Source organism: Symsagittifera roscoffensis, chromosome 4 (assembly GCF_963678635.1).
Source record: "Symsagittifera roscoffensis chromosome 4, txSymRosc1.1, whole genome shotgun sequence".
Classification (NCBI taxonomy): Eukaryota; Metazoa; Xenacoelomorpha; order Acoela; family Convolutidae; genus Symsagittifera; species Symsagittifera roscoffensis.
In genome coordinates this window covers 5,985,442-6,008,877 of record NC_087065.1, presented here as the reverse complement: position 1 = coordinate 6,008,877, position 23,436 = coordinate 5,985,442, and the positions used below count along the sequence as shown (strand labels likewise).

The 23,436-nt window shown below is 34.0% G+C and overlaps 1 protein-coding gene and 11 non-coding genes across 12 annotated transcripts in view; all 12 read left to right on the top strand.

Annotated features, from left to right (window-relative positions):
• The window catches only part of LOC134844216 (uncharacterized protein F21D5.5-like), a 190,112-nt gene that overhangs the window by 60,749 nt on the left and 105,927 nt on the right, over nt 1–23,436 (top strand). The gene's annotated exons all lie outside the window — the stretch shown is intronic.
• Trnan-guu (transfer RNA asparagine (anticodon GUU)) lies at nt 2,873–2,946 on the top strand. Its single transcript has one exon. It is a non-coding gene; the product is annotated as a tRNA-Asn (tRNA).
• Trnan-guu (transfer RNA asparagine (anticodon GUU)) lies at nt 6,252–6,325 on the top strand. The gene has a single exon. It is a non-coding gene; the product is annotated as a tRNA-Asn (tRNA).
• Trnad-guc (transfer RNA aspartic acid (anticodon GUC)) lies at nt 10,977–11,050 on the top strand. The gene has a single exon. It is a non-coding gene; the product is annotated as a tRNA-Asp (tRNA).
• Nucleotides 12,107–12,180, top strand: Trnan-guu (transfer RNA asparagine (anticodon GUU)). The gene has a single exon. It is a non-coding gene; the product is annotated as a tRNA-Asn (tRNA).
• Nucleotides 16,718–16,791, top strand: Trnan-guu (transfer RNA asparagine (anticodon GUU)). Its single transcript has one exon. It is a non-coding gene; the product is annotated as a tRNA-Asn (tRNA).
• On the top strand, nt 18,418–18,491 carry Trnay-gua (transfer RNA tyrosine (anticodon GUA)). Its single transcript has one exon. It is a non-coding gene; the product is annotated as a tRNA-Tyr (tRNA).
• On the top strand, nt 19,101–19,174 carry Trnay-gua (transfer RNA tyrosine (anticodon GUA)). Its single transcript has one exon. It is a non-coding gene; the product is annotated as a tRNA-Tyr (tRNA).
• On the top strand, nt 19,785–19,858 carry Trnay-gua (transfer RNA tyrosine (anticodon GUA)). Its single transcript has one exon. It is a non-coding gene; the product is annotated as a tRNA-Tyr (tRNA).
• On the top strand, nt 20,469–20,542 carry Trnan-guu (transfer RNA asparagine (anticodon GUU)). The gene has a single exon. It is a non-coding gene; the product is annotated as a tRNA-Asn (tRNA).
• Trnan-guu (transfer RNA asparagine (anticodon GUU)) lies at nt 21,041–21,114 on the top strand. Its single transcript has one exon. It is a non-coding gene; the product is annotated as a tRNA-Asn (tRNA).
• Trnan-guu (transfer RNA asparagine (anticodon GUU)) lies at nt 21,607–21,680 on the top strand. Its single transcript has one exon. It is a non-coding gene; the product is annotated as a tRNA-Asn (tRNA).

Below are 23,436 nucleotides of genomic sequence, written 5' to 3'. Positions count from 1 at the left end.
GTCCATTTACTTACATGATTGGCTCAAGGAGATTATTCTTAGTTTAAGCTCTTGTGGGGCAATCGGCTAGCGCGTTCGGCTGGTAACCGAAAGGTTTGTGGTTCAAGCCTACCCAGGAGCGTGCAATTCCCAACTGAAAACATTTAGGCGTTTTGTTCCAAAAAAAGCAAGCTATTGTTCCGTTTAACCGTGAAAATAACACACTGTGTAAACAAAGAAGAGTTTTATCCCGATTAGAGGGTTTTGGATGAAATTCGAAGAAATTAAATGTTTGTAAAAACTTAAATCGAAGCAAAAATACATGGACTTAATCTATTCATAAATTGGAAAAAATCAACATTAATTGGTTTGGTTTTAAGGTGAAGAAGATAAGAGCCCAAAGTTCTTTTCTTTTTCATAACAGAACATTGAAAATGCCTTGCGTAAAAAAATTTCCACCTTTTGGTCCACTTCCAGCAAAATGAACAGAGAAAATTTTAGTAAAATATCCCAAAATCTTCCCCTAGTATGGGAAGCGAAACATTTGAAAAAAGAAACTGTTTTTGATGTCAATTCACCTGCACAAATGTCAATTTACTTACATGATTAATTTTAAGAAGATTCGACAAACTTTCAGCTCTTGTGGTTCAATCGGCTAGCGCGGTTGGCTGTTAACCGAAAGGTTGGTGGTTCAAGACCACCCATGAGCGTACAGCTGAGAAAGGAATAATTATGCATTTTTTTCCAAAAAAAGCAAGCTACTGTTTGTTTTAACCGTGAAAGTAACAGACTGTGAAAACAAAGAAGAGTTTTGTTCCGATTAGAGGTTTTTGGATGAAATTCGAAGAAATTAAATGTTTGTAGAAACTTAAATCGAAGAAAAATACATGGACTTAATCTATTCATAAATTGGAAAAAATCAACATAAATTGGTTTGGTTTTAAGGTGAAGAAGATAAGAGCCCAAAATTTTTTTCTTTCTCATAACAGAACATCGAAAATGCCTTGCGTAAAAAATTTTCACCATTTGGTCCGCTTCCAGCAAAATGAACTGAGTAAATTTTAGTAAAATATCCCAAAATCTTCCCCTAGTATGGGAAGCGAAACATTTGAAAAAAGAAACTGTTTTTGATGTCAATTCACCTGCACAAATGTCAATTTACTTACATGATTAATTTTAAGAAGATTCGACAAACTTTCAGCTCTTGTGGTTCAATCGGCTAGCGCGTTTGGCTGTTAACTGAAAGGTTGGTGGTTCAAGACCACCCATGAGCGTACAGCTGAGAAAGGAATAATTATGCATTTTTTTTCCAAAAAAGCAAGCTACTGTTTGTTTTAACCGTGAAAGTAACAGACTGTGAAAACAAAAAAGAGTTTTGTTCCGATTAGAGGTTTTTGGATGAAATTCGAAGAAATTAAATGTTTGTAGAAACTTAAATCGAAGAAAAATACATGGACTTAATCTATTCATAAATTGGAAAAAATCAACATAAATTGGTTTGGTTTTAAGGTGAAGAAGATAAGAGCCCAAAATTTTTTTCTTTCTCATAACAGAACATCGAAAATGCCTTGCGTAAAAAATTTTCACCATTTGGTCCGCTTCCAGCAAAATGAACTGAGTAAATTTTAGTAAAGTATATCAAAATCGTCCCCTAGTATGGGAAGCGAAACATTTGAAAAAAGAAACTGTTTTTGATGTCAATTCACCTGCACAAATGTCCATTTCCTTACATGATTGGTTTCAAGGAGATTCGACATACATATAGCTCATGTGGCGCAATCGGCTAGCGCGATGGGCTGTTAACCGAAAGGTTGGTGGTTCAAGCCTACCCAGGAGAGTGCAACTCCGAAAGGAATAATTATACATTTTTTTCCAAAGAAAGCAAGCTTTTGTTTGTTTTAACCGCGAAAGTAACAGAATATGAAACAAAGAAAAGTTTTGTCCCGATTAGAGGATTTCGGATGAAAATCAAAGAAATTTAATGTTAGTAAAAATTTAATCGAAGCAAAAAAATATTACATGATCTATTCATAAATTGAAAAAAAAATCAACATAAAATTGGTTTGATTTGAAGGTAAAGAATATAAGAGCCCAAAATTCTTTTTCTCATAACAGAACATCGAAATTGCCTGGCGTAAAAAAATTTCACCTTTTGGTTCACTTCCAGCAAAATAAACTGAGAAATTTTTAGAAAATTATTCCAAAATCTTCCCCTAGTATGGGAAGCGAAACATTTGAAAAAAGAAACTGTTTTTGATGTCAATTCACCTGCACAAATGTCAATTTAATTACATGATTAATTTTAAGGAGATTAGACAAACTTGCAGCTCTTGTGGTTCATTCGGCTAGCGAGTTCGGCTGTTAAACGAAATGTTGGTGGTTCAAGCCCACCCAGGAGCGTGCAACTCCCAACGGAATATTTAGGAGTTTTGTTCGAAAGGAAAGCAAGCCATGGTTTCTTTTAACCATGAAAGTAACACACTGTGAAAACAAAGAAGATTTTTGTTCCGATTAGAGGTTTTTGGATGAAATTCGAAGAAATTAAATGTTAGTAAAAACTTAAATCGAAGCTAAAATACATGGACTTAATCTATTCATAAATTGGAAAAAATCAACATAAATTGGTTTGGTTTTAAGGTGAAGAAGATAAGAGCCCGAAATTCTTTTTTTTTCTCATAACAGAACATCGAAACTGCCGTGGGTGAAAAATTTTCACTTCATGGTCCACTTCCAGCATAATGAATTGAGTAAATTTTAGTAAAGTATCTCAAAATCTTCCCCTAGCATGGGAAGCGAAACATTTGGAAAAAGAAACTGCTTTTGATGTCATTTCACCTGCACAAATGTCATTTTTTTTACATGATTGGTTTCAAGGAGATTAGGCATTCTTTCAGCTCTTGTGGCGCAATCGGCTAGCGCATTCGGCTGTTAACCGAAAGGTTGGTGGTTCAAGCCTACCCAGGAGCGTGCAACTTCTACTGACACTTTTAGGCGTTTCGTTACAAATTAAAGCAAGCTGTTGTTTGTTTTAACCGTGAAAGTAACAGACTGAGAAAACAAAGAAGAGTTTTGTTCCGATTAGAGGTTTTTGGATGAAATTCGAAGAAATTAAATGTTTGTAAAATCTTAAATCGAAGCAAAAATACATGGACTTAATCTATTCATAAATTGGAAAAAATCAACATAAATTGATTTGGTTTTAAGGTGAAGAAGATAAGAGCCCAAAGTTCTTTTCTTTCTCATAACAGAACATTGAAAATGCCTTGCGTAAAAAATTTCCACCTTTTGGTCCACTTCCAGCAAAATGAATTGAGTAACTTTTAGTGAAGTATCTCAAATCGTCCCCTAGTATGGGAAGCCAAACATTTGAAAAAAGAAACTGCTTTTGATGTCAAATCACCTGCACAAATGTCCATTTACTTACATGATTAGTTTCAAGTTTATTAAACATAATTATAGCTTTTGTGGTGCAATCGGCTAGCGCGTTCGGCTGTTAACTGAAAGCTTGGCGGTTCAAGCGCACCCAGGAGCGGGCAACTCCCAACGGAAGATTTAGGCGTTTTGTTTCAAAGCAAAGCAAGCCATTGTTTCTTTTAACCGTGAAAGTTACACACTGTGTAAACAAAGAAGAGTTTTATCCCGATTAGAGGGTTTTGGATGAAATTCGAAGAAATTAAATGTTTGTAAAAACTTAACTCGAAGCAAAATTACATGGATTTAATCTATTCATAAATTGAAAAAAAAATTGGTTTGGTTTTAAGGTGAAAAAGATAAGATCCCAGATTTCTTCTCTTTCTCATAACAGATAATCGAAAATGCTTTGGGTAAAAATTTTTAGTTTTTGGCCCACTTGCAGCAAAATGAATCAGTAAATTTTAGTAAAGTACCTCAAAATTGTCCCCAGTATGGGAAGCCAAACATTTGAAAAAAGAAACTACTTTTGATGTTAATTCACCTGCACAAATGTCCATTTACTTACATGATTGGCTCAAGGAGATTATTCTTAATTTAAGCTCTTGTGGGGCAATCGGCTAGCGCGTTCGGCTGGTAACCGAAAGGTTTGTGGTTCAAGCCTACCCAGGAGCGTGCAATTCCCAACTGAACATTTAGGCGTTTTGTTCCAAAAAAAGCAAGCTATTGTTCCGTTTAACCGTGAAAATAACACACTGTGTAAACAAAGAAGAGTTTTATCCCGATTAGAGGGTTTTGGATGAAATTTGAAGAAATTAAATGTTTGTTAAAACTTAAATCGAAGGAAAAATACATGGACTTAATCTATTCATAAATTGGAAAAAATCAACATTAATTGGTTTGGTTTTAAGGTGAAGAAGATAAGAGCCCAAAGTTCTTTTCTTTTTCATAACAGAACATTGAAAATGCCTTGCGTAAAAAAATTTCCACCTTTTGGTCCACTTCCAGCAAAATGAACAGAGAAAATTTTAGTAAAATATCCCAAAATCTTCCCCTAGTATGGGAAGCGAAACATTTGAAAAAAGAAACTGTTTTTGATGTCAATTCACCTGCACAAATGTCAATTTACTTACATGATTAATTTTAAGAAGATTCGACAAACTTTCAGCTCTTGTGGTTCAATCGGCTAGCGCGTTTGGCTGTTAACCGAAAGGTTGGTGGTTCAAGACCACCCATGAGCGTACAGCTGAGAAAGGAATAATTATGCATTTTTTTTCCAAAAAAAGCAAGCTACTGTTTGTTTTAACCGTGAAAGTAACAGACTGTGAAAACAAAGAAGAGTTTTGTTCCGATTAGAGGTTTTTGGATGAAATTCGAAGAAATTAAATGTTTGTAGAAACTTAAATCGAAGAAAAATACATGGACTTAATCTATTCATAAATTGGAAAAAATCAACATAAATTGGTTTGGTTTTAAGGTGAAGAAGATAAGAGCCCAAAATTCTTTTCTTTCTCATAACAGAACATCGAAAATGCCTTGCGTAAAAAATTTTCACCATTTGGTCCGCTTCCAGCAAAATGAACTGAGTAAATTTTAGTAAAGTATATCAAAATCGTCCCCTAGTATGGGAAGCGAAACATTTGAAAAAAGAAACTGTTTTTGATGTCAATTCACCTGCACAAATGTCCATTTCCTTACATGATTGGTTTCAAGGAGATTCGACATACATATAGCTCATGTGGCGCAATCGGCTAGCGCGATGGGCTGTTAACCGAAAGGTTGGTGGTTCAAGCCTACCCAGGAGAGTGCAACTCCGAAAGGAATAATTATACATTTTTTTCCAAAGAAAGCAAGCTTTTGTTTGTTTTAACCGCGAAAGTAACAGACTATGAAACAAAGAAAAGTTTTGTCCCGATTAGAGGATTTCGGATGAAAATCAAAGAAATTTAATGTTAGTAAAAATTTAATCGAAGCAAAAAAATATTACATGATCTATTCATAAATTGAAAAAAAAATCAACATAAAATTGGTTTGATTTGAAGGTAAAGAATATAAGAGCCCAAAATTCTTTTTCTCATAACAGAACATCGAAATTGCCTGGCGTAAAAAAATTTCACCTTTTGGTTCACTTCCAGCAAAATAAACTGAGAAATTTTTAGAAAATTATTCCAAAATCTTCCCCTAGTATGGGAAGCGAAACATTTGAAAAAAGAAACTGTTTTTGATGTCAATTCACCTGCACAAATGTCAATTTAATTACATGATTAATTTTAAGGAGATTAGACAAACTTGCAGCTCTTGTGGTTCATTCGGCTAGCGAGTTCGGCTGTTAAACGAAATGTTGGTGGTTCAAGCCCACCCAGGAGCGTGCAACTCCCAACGGAATATTTAGGAGTTTTGTTCGAAAGTAAAGCAAGCCATGGTTTCTTTTAACCATGAAAGTAACACACTGTGAAAACAAAGAAGATTTTTGTTCCGATTAGAGGTTTTTGGATGAAATTCGAAGAAATTAAATGTTTGTAAAAACTTAAATCGAAGCTAAAATACATGGACTTAATCTATTCATAAATTGGAAAAAATCAACATAAATTGGTTTGGTTTTAAGGTGAAGAAGATAAGAGCCCGAAATTCTTTTTTTTTTCTCATAACAGAACATCGAAACTGCCGTGGGTGAAAAATTTTCACTTCATGGTCCACTTCCAGCATAATGAATTGAGTAAATTTTAGTAAAGTATCTCAAAATCTTCCCCTAGCATGGGAAGCGAAACATTTGGAAAAAGAAACTGCTTTTGATGTCATTTCACCTGCACAAATGTCATTTTTTTACATGATTGGTTTCAAGGAGATTAGGCATTCTTTCAGCTCTTGTGGCGCAATCGGCTAGCGCATTCGGCTGTTAACCGAAAGGTTGGTGGTTCAAGCCTACCCAGGAGCGTGCAACTTCTACTGAAACTTTTAGGCGTTTCGTTACAAATTAAAGCAAGCTGTTGTTTGTTTTAACCGTGAAAGTAACAGACTGAGAAAACAAAAAAGAGTTTTGTTCCGATTAGAGGTTTTTGGATGAAATTCGAAGAAATTAAATGTTTGTAAAAACTTAAATCGAAGCAAAAATACATGGACTTAATCTATTCATAAATTGGAAAAAATCAACATAAATTGATTTGGTTTTAAGGTGAAGAAGATAAGAGCCCAAAGTTCTTTTCTTTCTCATAACAGAACATTGAAAATGCCTTGCGTAAACAATTTTCACCTTTTCGTCCAGTTCCAGAAAAATGAACTGAGTAAATTTTAGTAAAGTATCCCAAAATTGTGTCCCCTAGTATGGGAAGCGAAACAATTGAAAAAAAAACTGTTTTTGATGTCAATTCACCTGCACAAATGTCAATTTACTTACATGATTGATTTCAAGGAGATTAGAAAAATTTTCAGCTCTTGTGGCGCAATCGACTGTTAACCGAAAGGTTGGTGGTTCAAGCCCACCCAGGAGCGTGCAACTCCGAAAGGAATAATTATACATTTTTTTCCAAAGAAAGCAAGCGTTTGTTTGTTTTAACCGTGAAAGTAACAGACTGTGAAAACAAAGAAGAGTTTGGTTCCGATGAGAGGTTTTTGGATGAAATTTGAAGAAATTAAATGTTTGTAAAAATTTAAATCGAAGCAAAAAACATGGACTTAATCTATTCATAAATTGAAGAAGAAATCAACATTAAATTGGTTTGGTTTTAAGGTGAAGAAGATAAGGGCGCAAAATTCTTTTCTTTCTCATAACAGAAAATCGAAGTTGCCTTGGGTAAATGAACTGAGTAAATTTTAGTAAAGTATCTCAAAATCGGCCCCTAGTATGGTAATCGAAACATTTGAAAAAAGAAACTGCTTTTGATGTCAATTCACTTGCACAAATGTCCATTTACTTTCATGGTTGATTTCAAGGAGATTAGAGAAACTTTCAGCTCTTGTGGTGCAGTCGGCTAGTGCGTTCGGTTGTTAACCGAAAGGTTGGTGGTACAAGACCACCCAGGAGCGTGCAACTTCTAACGGAAGATTTAGGCGTTTCGTCACAAATTAAAGCAAGCTATTGTTTGTTTTAACCGTGAAAGTAACAGATTGAGAAAACAAAGAAGAGTTTTATTGCGATAAGAGGTTTTTGGATGAAATTCGAAGAGTTTAAATATTTGTAAAAACTTAAATCGAAAAAAAAATTCATGGATTTAATCTTTTCATAAATTGAAAAAAAATCCGTGAAAGTAACAGACTGTGAAAACAAAGAAGAGTTTGGTTCCGATGAGAGGTTTTTGGATGAAATTTGAAGAAATTAAATGTTTGTAAAAAATTAAATCGAAGCAAAAAACATGGACTTAATCTATTCATAAATTGAAAAAAAATTCAACATAAAATTGGTTTGATTTTAAGGTAAAGAATATCAGAGCCCAAAATTCTTTTTCTCATAACAGAACATCGAAATTGCCTGGCGTAAAAAAATTTCACTTTTTGGTTCACTTCCAGCAAAATAAACTGAGAAAACTTTAGTAAAATATTCCAAAATCTTCCCCTAGTATGGGAAGCGAAGCATTTGAAAAAAGAAACTTTTTTTTTGATGTCAAATCACCTGCACAAATGTCAATTTAATTACATGATTAATTTTAAGGAGGTTAGACAAATTTGCAGCTCTTGTGGTTCATTCGGCTAGCGAGTTCGGCTGTTAAACGAAAGGTTGGTTGTTCAAGCCCACCCAGGAGCGTGCAACTCCCAACGGAAGATTTAGGAGTTTTGTTCGAAAGTAAAGCAAGCCATGGTTTCTTTTAACCGTGAAAGTAACACACTGTGAAAACAAAGAAGAGTTTTGTTCCGATTAGAGGTTTTTGGATGAAATTCGAAGAAATTAAATGTTTGTAAAAACTTAAATCGAAGCAAAAATACATGGACTTAATCTATTCATAAATTGGAAAAAATCAAGATAAATTGATTTGGTTTTAAGGTGAAGAAGATAAGAGCCCAAAGTTCTTTTCTTTCTCATAACAGAACATTGAAAATGCCTTGCGTAAACAATTTTCACCTTTTCGTCCAGTTCCAGAAAAATGAACTGAGTAAATTTTAGTAAAGTATCCCAAAATTGTGTCCCCTAGTATGGGAAGCGAAACAATTGAAAAAAAAACTGTTTTTGATGTCAATTCACCTGCACAAATGTCAATTTACTTACATGATTGATTTCAAGGAGATTAGAAAAATTTTCAGCTCTTGTGGCGCAATCGACTGTTAACCGAAAGGTTGGTGGTTCAAGCCCACCCAGGAGCGTGCAACTTCTACTGAAACTTTTAGGCGTTTCGTTACAAATTAAAGCAAGCTGTTGTTTGTTTTAACCGTGAAAGTAACAGACTGAGAAAACAAAGAAGAGTTTTGTTCCGATTAGAGGTTTTTGGATGAAATTCGAAGAAATTAAATGTTTGTAAAAACTTAAATCGAAGCAAAAATACATGGACTTAATCTATTCATAAATTGGAAAAAATCAACATAAATTGATTTGGTTTTAAGGTGAAGAAGATAAGAGCCCAAAGTTCTTTTCTTTCTCATAAAAGAACATTGAAAATGCCTTGCGTAAACAATTTTCACCTTTTCGTCCAGTTCCAGAAAAATGAACTGAGTAAATTTTAGTAAAGTATCCCAAAATTGTGTCCCCTAGTATGGGAAGCGAAACAATTGAAAAAAAAAACTGTTTTTGATGTCAATTCACCTGCACAAATGTCAATTTACTTACATGATTGATTTCAAAGAGATTAGAAAAATTTTCAGCTCTTGTGGCGCAATCGACTGTTAACCGAAAGGTTGGTGGTTCAAGCCCACCCAGGAGCGTGCAACTCCGAAAGGAATAATTATACATTTTTTTCCAAAGAAAGCAAGCGTTTGTTTGTTTTAACCGTGAAAGTAACAGACTGTGAAAACAAAGAAGAGTTTGGTTCCGATGAGAGGTTTTTGGATGAAATTTGAAGAAATTAAATGTTTGTAAAAATTTAAATCGAAGCAAAAAACATGGACTTAATCTATTCATAAATTGAAGAAGAAATCAACATTAAATTGGTTTGGTTTTAAGGTGAAGAAGATAAGGGCGCAAAATTCTTTTCTTTCTCATAACAGAAAATCGAAGTTGCCTTGGGTAAATGAACTGAGTAAATTTTAGTAAAGTATCTCAAAATCGGCCCCTAGTATGGGAATCGAAACATTTGAAAAAAGAAACTGCTTTTGATGTCAATTCACTTGCACAAATGTCCATTTACTTTCATGATTGATTTCAAGGAGATTAGAGAAACTTTCAGCTCTTGTGGTGCATTCGGCTAGTGCGTTCGGTTGTTAACCGAAAGGTTGGTGGTACAAGACCACCCAGGAGCGTGCAACTTCTAACGGAAGATTTAGGCGTTTCGTCACAAATTAAAGCAAGCTATTGTTTGTTTTAACCGTGAAAGTAACAGATTGAGAAAACAAAGAAGAGTTTTATTGCGATAAGAGGTTTTTGGATGAAATTCGAAGAGTTTAAATATTTGTAAAAACTTAAATCGAAAAAAAAATTCATGGATTTAATCTTTTCATAAATTGAAAAAAAATCCGTGAAAGTAACAGACTGTGAAAACAAAGAAGAGTTTGGTTCCGATGAGAGGTTTTTGGATGAAATTTGAAGAAATTAAATGTTTGTAAAAATTTAAATCGAAGCAAAAAACATGGACTTAATCTATTCATAAATTGAAAAAAAATTCAACATAAAATTGGTTTGATTTTAAGGTAAAGAATATCAGAGCCCAAAATTCTTTTTCTCATAACAGAACATCGAAATTGCCTGGCGTAAAAAAATTTCACTTTTTGGTTCACTTCCAGCAAAATAAACTGAGAAAACTTTAGTAAAATATTCCAAAATCTTCCCCTAGTATGGGAAGCGAAGCATTTGAAAAAAGAAACTTTTTTTTGATGTCAAATCACCTGCACAAATGTCAATTTAATTACATGATTAATTTTAAGGAGGTTAGACAAATTTGCAGCTCTTGTGGTTCATTCGGCTAGCGAGTTCGGCTGTTAAACGAAAGGTTGGTTGTTCAAGCCCACCCAGGAGCGTGCAACTCCCAACGGAAGATTTAGGAGTTTTGTTCGAAAGTAAAGCAAGCCATGGTTTCTTTTAACCGTGAAAGTAACACACTGTGAAAACAAAGAAGAGTTTTGTTCCGATTAGAGGTTTTTGGATGAAATTCGAAGAAATTAAATGTTTGTAAAAACTTAAATCGAAGCAAAAATACATGGACTAATCTATTCATAAATTGGAAAAAATCAACATAAATTGGTTTGGTTTTAAGGTGAAGAAGATAAGAGCCCGAAATTCTTTTTTTTTCTCATAACAGAACATCGAAAATGCCGTGGGTGAAAAATTTTCACTTTATGGTCCACTTCCAGCATAATGAATTGAGTAAATTTTAGTAAAGTATCTCAAAATCTTCCCCTAGCATGGGAAGCGAAACATTTGGAAAAAGAAACTGCTTTTGATGTCATTTCACCTGCTCAAATGTCATTTACTTACATGATTGGTTTCAAGGAGATTAGGCAATCTTTCAGCTCTTGTGGCGCAATCGGCTAGCGCATTCGGCTGTCAACCGAAAGGTTGGTGGTTCAAGCCTACCCAGGAGCGTGCAACTTCTCCTGGAACTTTTTGGTGTTTCCTTACAAATTAAAGCAAGCTGTTGTTTGTTTTAACCGCGAAAGTAACAGACTGTGAAACAAAGAAAAGTTTCGTCCCGATTAGAGGATTTCGGATGAAAATCAAAGAAATTTAATGTTAGTAAAAATTTAATCGAAGCAAAAAAAATATTACATGATCTATTCATAAATTGAAAAAAAATTCAACATAAAATTGGTTTGATTTTAAGGTAAAGAATATCAGAGCCCAAAATTCTTTTTCTCATAACAGAACATCGAAATTGCCTGGCGTAAAAAAATTTCACTTTTTGGTTCTATTCCAGCAAAATAAACTGAGAAAACTTTAGTAAAATATTCCAAAATCTTCCCCTAGTATGGGAAGCGAAACATTTGAAAAAAGAAACTTTTTTTTGATGTCAATTCACCTGCACAAATGTCAATTTAATTACATGATTAATTTTAAGGAGGTTAGACAAATTTGCAGCGCTTGTGGTTCATTCGGCTAGCGAGTTCGGCTGTTAAACGAAAGGTTGGTTGTTCAAGCCCACCCAGGAGCGTGCAACTCCCAACGGAAGATTTAGGAGTTTTGTTCGAAAGTAAAGCAAGCCATGGTTTCTTTTAACCGTGAAAGTAACACACTGTGAAAACAAAGAAGAGTTTTGTTCCGATTAGAGGTTTTTGGATGAAATTCGAAGAAATTAAATGTTTGTAAAAACTTAAATCGAAGCAAAAATACATGGACTAATCTATTCATAAATTGGAAAAAATCAACATAAATTGGTTTGGTTTTAAGGTGAAGAAGATAAGAGCCCGAAATTCTTTTTTTTTATCATAACAGAACATCGAAAATCCCGTGGGTGAAAAATTTTCACTTTATGGTCCACTTCCAGCATAATGAATTGAGTAAATTTTAGTAAAGTATCTCAAAATCTTCCCCTAGCATGGGAAGCGAAACATTTGGAAAAAGAAACTGCTTTTGATGTCATTTCACCTGCTCAAATGTCATTTACTTACATGATTGGTTTCAAGGAGATTAGGCATTCTTTCAGCTCTTGTGGCGCAATCGGCTAGCGCATTCGGCTGTTAACCGAAAGGTTGGTGGTTCAAGCCTACCCAGGAGCGTGCAACTTCTCCTGGAACTTTTAGGTGTTTCGTTACAAATTAAAGCAAGCTGTTGTTTGTTTTAAACGTGAAATCAACAGACTGAGAAAACAAAGAAGAGTTTTGTTCCGATTAGAGGTTTTTGGATGAAATTCGAAGAAATTAAATGTTTGTAAAAACTTAAATCGAAGCAAAAATACATGGACTTAATCTCATCATAAATTGGAAAAAATCAACATAAATTGGTTTGGTTTTAAGGTGAAGAAGAAGATAAGAGCCCAAAGTTTTTTTCTTTCTCATAACAGAACATTGAAAATGCCTTGCGTAAAAGATTTTCACCTCTTGGTCCAGTTCCAGAAAAATGAACTGAGTAAATTTTAGTAGAGTTTCCCAAAATCGTGTCCCCTAGTATGGGAAGCGAAACAATTGAAAAAAAAACTGTTTTTGATGTCAATTCACCTGCACAAATGTCAATTTACTTACATGATTGATTTCAAGGAGATTAGAAAAATTTTGAGCTCTTGTGGCGCAATCGACGGTTAACCGAAAGGTTGATGGTTCAAGCCCACCCAGGAGCGTGCAACTCCGAAAGGAATAATTATACATTTTTTTCCAAAGAAAGCAAGCGTTTGTTTGTTTTAACCGTGAAAGTAACAGACTGTGAAAACAAAGAAAATCTTGGTTCCGATGAGAGGTTTTTGGATGAAATTCGAAGAAATTAAATGTTTGTAAAAATTTAAATCGAAGCAAAAAACATGGACTTAATCTATTCATAAATTGAAGAAGAAATCAACATTAAATTGGTTTGGTTTTAAGGTGAAGAAGATAAGGGCGCAAAATTATTTTCTTTCTCATAACAGAAAAGCGAAATATCCTTGGGAAAAAATATTCACTTTTTAGTCCACTTCCAGCAAAAATGAATTGAGTAAATTTTAGTAAAGTATCTCAAAATCGGCCCCTAGTATGGGAATCGAAACATTTGAAAAAAGAAACTGCTTTTTATGTCAATTCACTTGCACAAATGTCTATTTACTTTCATGATTGATTTCAAGGAGAATAGACTAACTTTCAGCTCTTGTGGTGCAATCGGCTAGTGCGTTCGGTTGTTAACTGAAAAGTTGGTGGTTCAGGCTCACCCAGGAGCGTGCAACTTCTAACGGAAAATTTAGGCGTTTCGTTACAAATTAAAGCAAGCTATTGATTGTTTTAACCGTGAAAGTAACAGACTGAGAAAACAAAGAAGAGTTTTGTTCCGATTAGAGGTTTTTGGATGAATTTCGAAGAAATTAAATGTTTGTAAAAACTTAAATCGAAGCAAAAATACATGGATTTAATCTATTCATAAATTGAAAAAAGAATTGGTTTGGTTGTAAGGTGAAAAAGATAAGATCCCAAATTTCTTCTCTTTTCAATAACAGATAATCGAAAATGCCTTAGGTAAAAATTTTTAGTTTTTGGTCCACTTCCAGCAAAATGAATTGAGTAAATTTTAGTAAAGTACCTCAAAATCGTCCCCTAGTATGGGAAGCCAAACATTTGAAAAAAGAAACTACTTTTGATGTTAATTCACCTGCACAAATGTCCATTTACTTACATGATTGGCTTCAAGGAGATCATTCTTAAGTTTAGCTCTTGTGGGGCAATCGGCTAGCGCGTTCGGCTGGTAACTGAAAGGTTTGTGGTTCAAGCCTACCTAGGAGCGTGCTATTCCCAACTGAACTTTTAGGCGTTTTGTTCCAAAAAAGCAAGCTATTGTTTCGTTTAACCGTGAAAGTAACAAACATTGAAAAAAAAAGAAGAGTTTTGTTCGGATTAGAGGTTTTTAGATGGAAATCGAAGAAATTAAATGTTTGTAAAAACTTAAATCGAAGCAAAAATACATGGATTTAATCTATTCATAAATTGAAAAAAAAATTGGTTTGGTTATAAGGTGAAAAAGATAAGATCCCAAATTTTTCTCTTTCTCATAACAGATAATCGAAAATGCCTTGGGTAAAAATTTTTAGTTTTTGGCCCACTTCCAGCAAAATGAATGGAGTAAATTTTAGTAAAGTACCTTAAAATCGTCCCCTAGTATGGGAAGCCAAACATTTGAAAAAAGAAACTACTTTTGATGTTAATTCACCTGCACAAATGTCCATTTACTTACATGATTGGCTTCAAGGAGATTATTCTTAATTTTAGCTCTTGTGGGGCAATCGGCTAGCGCGTTCGGCGTCAAACGAAAGGTTTGTGGTTCAAGCCTACCCAGGAGCGTGCAATTCCCAACTGAACTTTTAGGCGTTTTGTTCCAAAAAAAGCAAGCTATTGTTTCGTTTAACCGTGAAAGTAACAAACAGTGAAAAAAAGAAGAGTTTTATTCGGATTAGAGGTTTTTAGATGAAATGCCTTGGGTGAAAATTGAAGAAATTAAATGTTTGTAAAAACTTAAATCGAAGCAAAAATACATGGATTTAATCTGGTCATAAATTGAAAAAAAAAATTGGTTTGGTTATAAGGTGAAAAAGATAAGATCCCAAATTTCTTCTCTTTCTCATAACAGATAATCGAAAATGCCTTGGGTAAAAATTTTTAGTTTTTGGTCCACTATCAGCAAAATGAATTGAGTAAATTCTAGTAAAGTACCCTAAAATCGTCCGCTAGTATGGGAAGCCAAACATTTGAAAAAAGAAACTACTATTGAAGTTAATTCACCTGTACAAATGTCCATTTACTTACATGAATGGCTTCAAGGAGATTATTCATAAATTTAGCTCTTGTGGGGCAATCGGCTAGCGCGTTCGGCTGTTAACCGAAAGGTTTGTGGTTCAAGCCTACCCAGGAGCGTGCTATTCCCAACTGAACATTTAGGCGTTTTGTTCCAAAAAAAGCAAGCTATTGTTTCGTTTAACCGTGAAAGTAACAAACAGTGAAAAAAAGAAGAGTTTTGTTCGGATTAGAGGTTTTTAGATAAAAATCGAAGAAATTAAATGTTTGTAAAAACTTAAATCGAAGCAAAAATACAGGGATTTAATCTATTCATTAATTGAAAAAAAAAATTGGTTTGGTTATAAGGTGAAAAAGATAAGATCCCATATTTCTTCTCTTTCTCATAACAGATAATCGAAAATGCCTTGGGTAAAAATTTTTAGTTTTTGGTCCACTTCCAGCAAAATGAATTGAGTAAATTTTAGTAAAGTATCTCAATATCGTCCCCTAGTATGGGAAGCGAAACATTTGAAAAAAGAAACTGTTGTTGATGTCAATTCACATGCACAAATGTCAATTTACTTACATGATTGATTTTCAGGAGATTAGACAAACTTTCTGCTCTTGTGGCACAATCGGCTAGCGCGTTCGGTTGTTAACCGAAAGGTTTTTGGTTCAAGCCTACCCAGGAGCGTGCTATTCCCAACTGAACATTTAGGCGTTTTAATCCAAAAAAGCAAGCTATTGTTTCGTTTAACTGTGAAAGTAACAAACAGTGAAAAAAAAGAAGAGTTTAGTTCGGATTAGAGGTTTTTAGATGAAAATCTAAAAAATTAAATGTTTGTAAAAACTTAAATCGAAGCAAAAATACATGGATTTAATCTATTCATAAATTGAAGAAGAAATCAACATTGAATTGGTTTGGTTTTAAGGTGAAGAAGATAAGAGCCCAAAATTCTTTTCTTTCTCATAACAGAACATCGAAAATGCCTTGGGTAAAAAATTTTAACTTTTTGGTTTGGTTAAAAAAAAAATTGGTTTGGTTATAAGGTGAAAAAGATAAGATCCCAAATTTCTTCTCTTTCTCATAACAGATAATCGAAAATGCCTTGGGTAAAAATTTTTAGTTTTTGGTCCACTTCCAGCAAAATGAATTGAGTAAATTTTAGTGAAGTACCTTAAAATTGTCCCCTAGTATGGGAAGCCAAACATTTGAAAAAAGAAACTACTTTTGATGTTAATTCACCTGCACAAATGTCCATTTACTTACATGATTGGCTTCAAGGAGATTATGTTTAGTTTTAGCTCTTGTGGGGCAATCGGCTAGCGCGTTCGGCGTCAACCGAAAGGTTTGTGGTTCAAGCCTACCCAGGAGCGTGCAATTCCCAACTGAACATTTAGGCGTTTTGTTCCAAAAAAAGCAAGCTATTGTTTCGTTTAACCGTGAAAGTAACAAACAGTGAAAAAAAAGAAGAGTTTTGCTCGGATTAGAGGTTTTTAGATGAAAATCGAAGAAATTAAATGTTTGTAAAAATTTAAATCGAAGCAAAAAAACATGGACTTAATCTATTCATAAATTGAAGAAAAAATCAACATAAACTTGGTTTGGTTTTAAAGTGAAGCAGATGAGAGCTCAAAATTCTTTTCTTTCTCATAACAGCACATCGAAAAGGCCTTGAGTAAAAAATATTAACTTTTTAGTCCACTGCCAGCATAATAAATTGAGTAAATTTTAGTTAAGTATCTCAAAATCGTCACCTAGTATGGGAAGCGAAACATTTGAAAAAAGAAACTGTTTTGATGTCAATTCGCCTGCACAAATGTCAATTTACTTACATGATTGATTTTAAGGAGATTAGACAACCTTTCAGCTCTTATGGCGCAATCGGCTAGCGCGTTCGGCTGTTAACCGAAAGGTTGGTGGTTCAAGCCCACCCATGAGCTTGCAGCTGCAAAAGGAATAATTATGCATTTTTTCCAAAGAAAGCATGCTTTTGTTTGTTTTAACCGTGAAAGTAACAGACTGTGAAAACAAAGAAGAGTTTTGTTCCGATTAGAGGTTTTTAGGTGAAAATCGAAGAAATTAAATGTTTGTAAAAATTTAAATCGAAGCAAAAAAACATGGACTTAATCTATTCATAAATTGAAGAAAAAATCAACATAAAATTGGTTTGGTTTTAACGTGAAGAAGATAAGGGCGCAAATTTCTTCGCTTTCTCATAACAGAACATCGAAAATTCCTTGGGTAAAAAATATTAACTTTTTAGTCCACTTCCAGCACAATGAATTGAGTAAATTTTAGTAAAGTATCTCAAAATCGTCCCCTAGTATGGGAAGCGAAACATTTGAAAAAAGAAACTTTTTTTGATGTCAATTCACCTGTACAAATGTCAGTTTACTTACATGATTAATTTTAAGGAGATTAGACAAAGTTTCAGCTCTTGTTTATCAATCGGCTAGCGCGTTTGGCTGTTAACCGAAAGTTTTGTGGTTCAAGCCTACCCAGGAGCGTGCAATTCCCAACTGAACTTTTAGGCGTTTTGTTCCAAAAAAAGCAAGCTATTGTTTCGTTTAACCGTGAAAGTAACAAACAGTCAAAAAAAGAAGAGTTTTGTTCGGATTAGAGGTTTTTAGATGAAAATCGAAGAAATTAAATGTTTGTAAAAGTTTAAATCGAAGCAAAAAAACATGGACTTAATCTATTCATAAATTGAAGAAAAAATCAACATAAACTTGGTTTGTTTTTAAAGTGCAGAAGATAAGGGCGCAAAATTCTTTTCTTTCTCATAACAGAACATCGAAAATGCCTTGGGTAAAAAATATTAACTTTTTAGTCCACTTCCAGCATGATGAATTGAGTAAATTTTAGTAAAGTATCTCAAAATTGTCCCCTAGTATGGGAAGCGAAACATTTGAAAAAAGAAACTGTTTTTGATGTCAATTCGCCTGCACAAATGTCAATTTACTTACATGATTCATTTTAAAGAGATTAGAAAAAATTTCAGCTCTTGTGGCGCAATCGGCTAGCGAGTTCGGCTGTTAACCGAAAGGTTGGTAGTTCAAGCCCACCCAGGAGCATGCAACTCCGAAAGGAATAATCTTGCATTTTTCCAAAGAAAGCAAGCTTTTGTTTCTTTTAACCGTGAAATTAACAGACAGTGAAAACAAAGAAGAGTTTTGTTCCGATTAGAGGTTTTTAGGTGAAAATCGAAGAAATTAAATGTTTGTAAAAATTTAAATCGAAGCAAAAAAACATGGGCTTAATCTATTCATAAATTGAAGAAGAAATCAACATTAAATTGGTTTGGTTTTAAGGTGAAGAAGATAAGAGCCCAAAATTCTTTTCTTTCTCATAACAGAACATCGAAAATGCCTTGGGTAAAAAATTTTAACTTTTTAGTCCACTTCCAGCAAAATAAACTGAGTAATTTTTAGTAAAGTATCTCAAAATCGTCCCCTAGTATGGGAAGCGAAACATTTGAAAAAAGAAACTGTTTTTGATGTCAATTCGCCTGCACAAATGTCAATTTACTTACATGATTGACTTTAAGGAGATTAGACAAACTTTCAGCTCTTGTGGCGCAATAGGCTAGCGCGTTCGGCTGTAAGCCGAAAAGTTGGTGGTTCAAGCCCACCCAGGAGCGTGCAACTCCGAAAGGAATAATCATGCATTTTTTCCAAGAAAGCAAGCTTTTGTTTGTTTTAACCGTGAAAGTAACAGACAGTGAAAACAAAGAAGAGTTTTGTTCCGATTAGAGGTTTTTAGATGAAAATCGAAGAAATTAAATGTTTGTAAAAGTTTAAATCGAAGCAAAAAAACATGGACTTAATCTATTCATAAATTGGAGAAAAAATCAACATAAAATTGATTTGGTTTTAAGGTGAAGAAGATAAGAGCCCAAAATTCTTTTCTTTCTCATAACAGAACATCGAAAATGCCTTGGGTAAAAAATTTTAACTTTTTGGTTTGGTTAAAAAAAAATTGGTTTGGTTATAAGGTGAAAAAGATAAGATCCCAAATTTCTTCTCTTTCTCATAACAGATAATCGAAAATGCCTTGGGTAAAAAATTTTAACTTTTTAGTCCACTTCCAGCAAAATAAACTGAGTAATTTTTAGTAAAGTATCTCAAAATCGTCCCCTAGTATGGGAAGCGAAACATTTGAAAAAAGAAACTGTTTTTGATGTCAATTCGCCTGCACAAATGTCAATTTGCTTACATGATTGATTTTAAGGAGATTAGACAAACTATCAGCTCTTGTGGCGCAATCGGCTAGCGCGTTCGGCTGTAAGCCGAAAGGTTGGTGGTTCAAGCCCACCCAGGAGCGTGCAACTCCGAAAGGAATAATCATGCATTTTTTCCAAGAAAGCAAGCTTTTGTTTGTTTTAACCGTGAAAGTAACAGACGGTGAAAACAAAGAAGAGTTTTGTTCCGATTAGAGGTTTTTAGATGAAAATCGAAGAAATTAAATGTTTGTAAAAGTTTAAATCGAAGCGAAAAAACATGGACTTAATCTATTCATAAATTGGAGAAAAAATCAACATAAAATTGATTTGGTTTTAAGGTGAAGAAGATAAGGGCGCAAAATTCTTCGCTTTCTCATAACAGAACATCAAAAATGCCTTGGGTAAAAAATATTAACTTTTTGGTTTAGTTAAAAAAAAAATTGGTTTGGTTATAAGGTGAAAAAGATAAGATCCCAAATTTCTTCTCTTTCTCATAACAGATAATCGAAAATGCCTTGGGTAAAAAATTTTAACTTTTTAGTCCACTTGCAGCAAAATAAACTGAGTAATTTTTAGTAAAGTATCTCAAAATCGTCCCCTAGTATGGGAAGCGAAACATTTGAAAAAAGAAACTGTTTTTGATGTCAATTCGCCTGCACAAATGTCAATTTGCTTACATGATTGATTTTAAGGAGATTAGACAAACTATCAGCTCTTGTGGCGCAATCGGCTAGCGCGTTCGGCTGTAAGCCGAAAGGTTGGTGGTTCAAGCCCACCCAGGAGCGTGCAACTCCGAAAGGAATAATCATTCATTTTTTCCAAGAAAGCAAGCTTTTGTTTGTTTTAACCGTGAAAGTAACAGACGGTGAAAACAAAGAAGAGTTTTGTTCCGATTAGAGGTTTTTAGATGAAAATCGAAGAAATTAAATGTTTGTAAAAGTTTAAATCGAAGCGAAAAAACATGGACTTAATCTATTCATAAATTGGAGAAAAAATCAACATAAAATTGATTTGGTTTTAAGGTGAAGAAGATAAGGGCGCAAAATTCTTCGCTTTCTCATAACAGAACATCAAAAATGCCTTGGGTAAAAAATATTAACTTTTTGGTTTGGTTAAAAAAAAAATTGGTTTGGTTATAAGGTGAAAAAGATAAGATCCCAAATTTCTTCTCTTTCTCATAACAGATAATCGAAAATGCCTTGGGTAAAAAATTTTAACTTTTTAGTCCACTTCCAGCAAAATAAACTGAGTAATTTTTAGTAAAGTATCTCAAAATCGTCCCCTAGTATGGGAAGCGAAACATTTGAAAAAAGAAACTGTTTTTGATGTCAATTCGCCTGCACAAATGTCAATTTACTTACATGATTGATTTTAAGGAGAGTAGACTAACTTTCAGCTCTTGTGGCGCAATCGGCTAGCGTGTTCGGCTGTTAACCGAAAGGTCGGTGGTTCAAGCCCACCCAGGAGCGTGCAACTCCGAAAGGAATTATTATGTATTTTTCAAAAGAAAACAAGCTTTTGTTTGTCTTAACCTTGAAAGTAACAGACAGTGAAAACAAAGAAGAGTTTTGTTCCGCTTAGAGGTTTTTAGATGAAATTCGAAGAAATTAAATGTTTGTAAGAATTTAAATCGAAGCAAAAAAACATGGTTTTAATCTATTCATAAATTGAAGAAAAAATCTACATAAAACTGGTTTGGTTTTAAGGTGAAGAAGATGAGGGCGCAAAATTCTTTGCTTTCTCATAACAGAACATCGAAAATGCCTTGAGTAAAAAAAATGTTAATTTTTTAGTCCACTTCCAGCATAATGAATTGAGTAAATTTTGGTAAAGTTTCTCAAAATCGTTCCCTAGTATAGGAAGCGAAACATTTGAAAAAAAGAAACTGTTGTTGTTGTTGTCAATTCACATGCACAAATGTCAATTTACTTACATGATTGATTTTAAGGAGATTCGTCAATATTACAGCTCTTGTGGCGCAATCGGCTAGCGCGTTCGGCTGTTAACCGAAAGGTTGGTGGTTCAAGCCCACCCAGAAGCGTGCATCTCCGAAAGGAATAATTATGCATTTTTCCAAAGAAAGCAAGCTTTTGTTTGTCTTAACCTTGAAAGTAACAGACAGTGAAAACAAAGAAGAGTTTTGTTCCGCTTAGAGGTTTTTAGATTAAATTCGAAGAAATTAAATGTTTGTAAAAATTGAAATCGAAGCAAAAAAACATGGTTTTAATCTATTCATAAATTGAAGAAAAAATCAACATAAAATTGGTTTGGTTTTAAGTTGAAGAAGTTAAGGGCGCAAAATTCTTCGCTTTCTCATAAGAGAACATCGAAAATGCCTTGGGTAAAAAATATTATCTTTTTAGCCCACTTCCAGCATAATGAATTGAGTAAATTTGAGTAAATTATCTCAAAATTGTCCCCTAGTATGGGAAGCGAAACATTTGAAAAAAGAAACTGTTTTTGATGTCAATTCACCTGCACAAATGTCAATTTACTTACATGGTTGATTTTAAGGAGACTAGACTAACTTTCAGCTCTTGTGGCGCAATCGGCTGGCGCGTTCGGCTGTTAACCGAAAGGTTGGTGGTTCAAGCCCACCCAGGAGCGTGTAACTCCGAAAGGAATAATTATGCATTTTTCCAAAGAAAGCAAGCTTTTGTTTGTTTTAACCGTCAAAGTAACAGATTGAGAAAACAAAGAAGAGTTTTGTTCCGATAAGAGGTTTTAGATGAAACTAGCAAATAACGCACCTTCGGTGCTTCGAAATTTTTCGACAATTCATGAAAAAATCGCATATATTGGAAACAACATCTGCAAACTTTAAGTGTACTCTGACTGCACCCAATTACAGGGTTGGTAATTTCGAATTCGAACTTTTAATTTTTTTAATTCCCATTTTAAAAGCGTCATCTCGAAAACTTAATGGGCCTCTGGAGAAATTTGGAAGCCAGATTTGCAACCACTGAGAGTCCCTGAGAGCACCCTACTATAGGGTTAGGAATCCAAAATTTTGTGAAATTTTTCAAACCTAAGATTCCCGAAAAAAAAATTGAAAAAACGTCTTATCTCTGAAACTAAAAGGATTTGAGCATTCATATTAAGAGGCAGGATTTGAGACGCCTGGGTGTACGCTGAAAATAAGGTTGTATCTTCATCAAGTTAGTAGTTTCAAATTTTTTGATTTTTTTTGTGGATTAGTTCTTTGAGAAGTTTTGAAAAAATCGAAAAACGTCACATCTCGGAAACTAAAAGCATTTGAGCAGTCGCGTTTAGCAGTCGCTTGTGGCAAGACTTGCAACTCTTTAGAGTACCCTGACAACACCGAACTACAGAGTTGGGAATTTCAAATTTTGAAAAATAATTAATTATAACTTTCTGAAAATCTTGAAAAAATCACAAAAAAACGTCACATCTCGAAAACTATACAGAATTGAGCAGTGATATTTGGAGGCAAGATTTGCAATCCTTGAGAGTACTTTGACAGGACCTAACTACAGGGTTGGGAATTTCAGATTTTAAAGAATAGAAATAATTCAAGTTTTCTGAAAAATTTTGAAAAAATCGCAAAAAACGTCATATCTCGAAAACCAGAAAGACTTGAGAATTGAGCAATCATACTTGGAGGCGAGATTTGCAATCTTTGAGAGTACTTTGACAGGACCTAACTACAGGGTTGGGAATTTCAGATTTTAAAGAATAGAAATAATTCAAGTTTTCTGAAAAATTTTGAAAAAATCGCAAAAAATGTCATATCTCGAAAACCAGAAAGACTTGAGAATTGAGCAATCATACTTAGAGGTGAGATTCGCAATCTTTGAGAGTACGCCGACAGCACCTAACTACAGGGTTGGGAATTTCAGATTTTAAAGAATAGAAATAATTCAAGTTTTCTGAAAAATTTTGAAAAAATCGCAAAAAATGTCATATCTCGAAAACCAGAAAGACTTGAGAATTGAGCAATCATACTTGGAGGCGAGATTCGCAATCTTTGAGAGTACGCCGACAGCACCTAACTACAGGGTTGGGAATTTCAGATTTTTAAAAACTAATAATAATTTAAGTTTTCTGAAAAATTTTGAAAAAATCACAAAAAACGTCATATCTCGAAAACTACAAAGAATTGAGCAGTCATATTTGGAGACAAGATTTGCAATCCTTGAGAGTACTCTGACAGGACCTAACTACAGGGTTGGGAATTTCAGATTTTTGAAAACTAATAATTATTAAGTTTTCTGAAAAATTTTGAAAAAATCACAAAAAACGTCATATCTCGAAAATTACAAAGAATTGAGCAGTCATATTTGGAGACAAGATTTGCAATCCTTGAGAGTACTCTGACAGGACCTAACTACAGGGTTGGGAA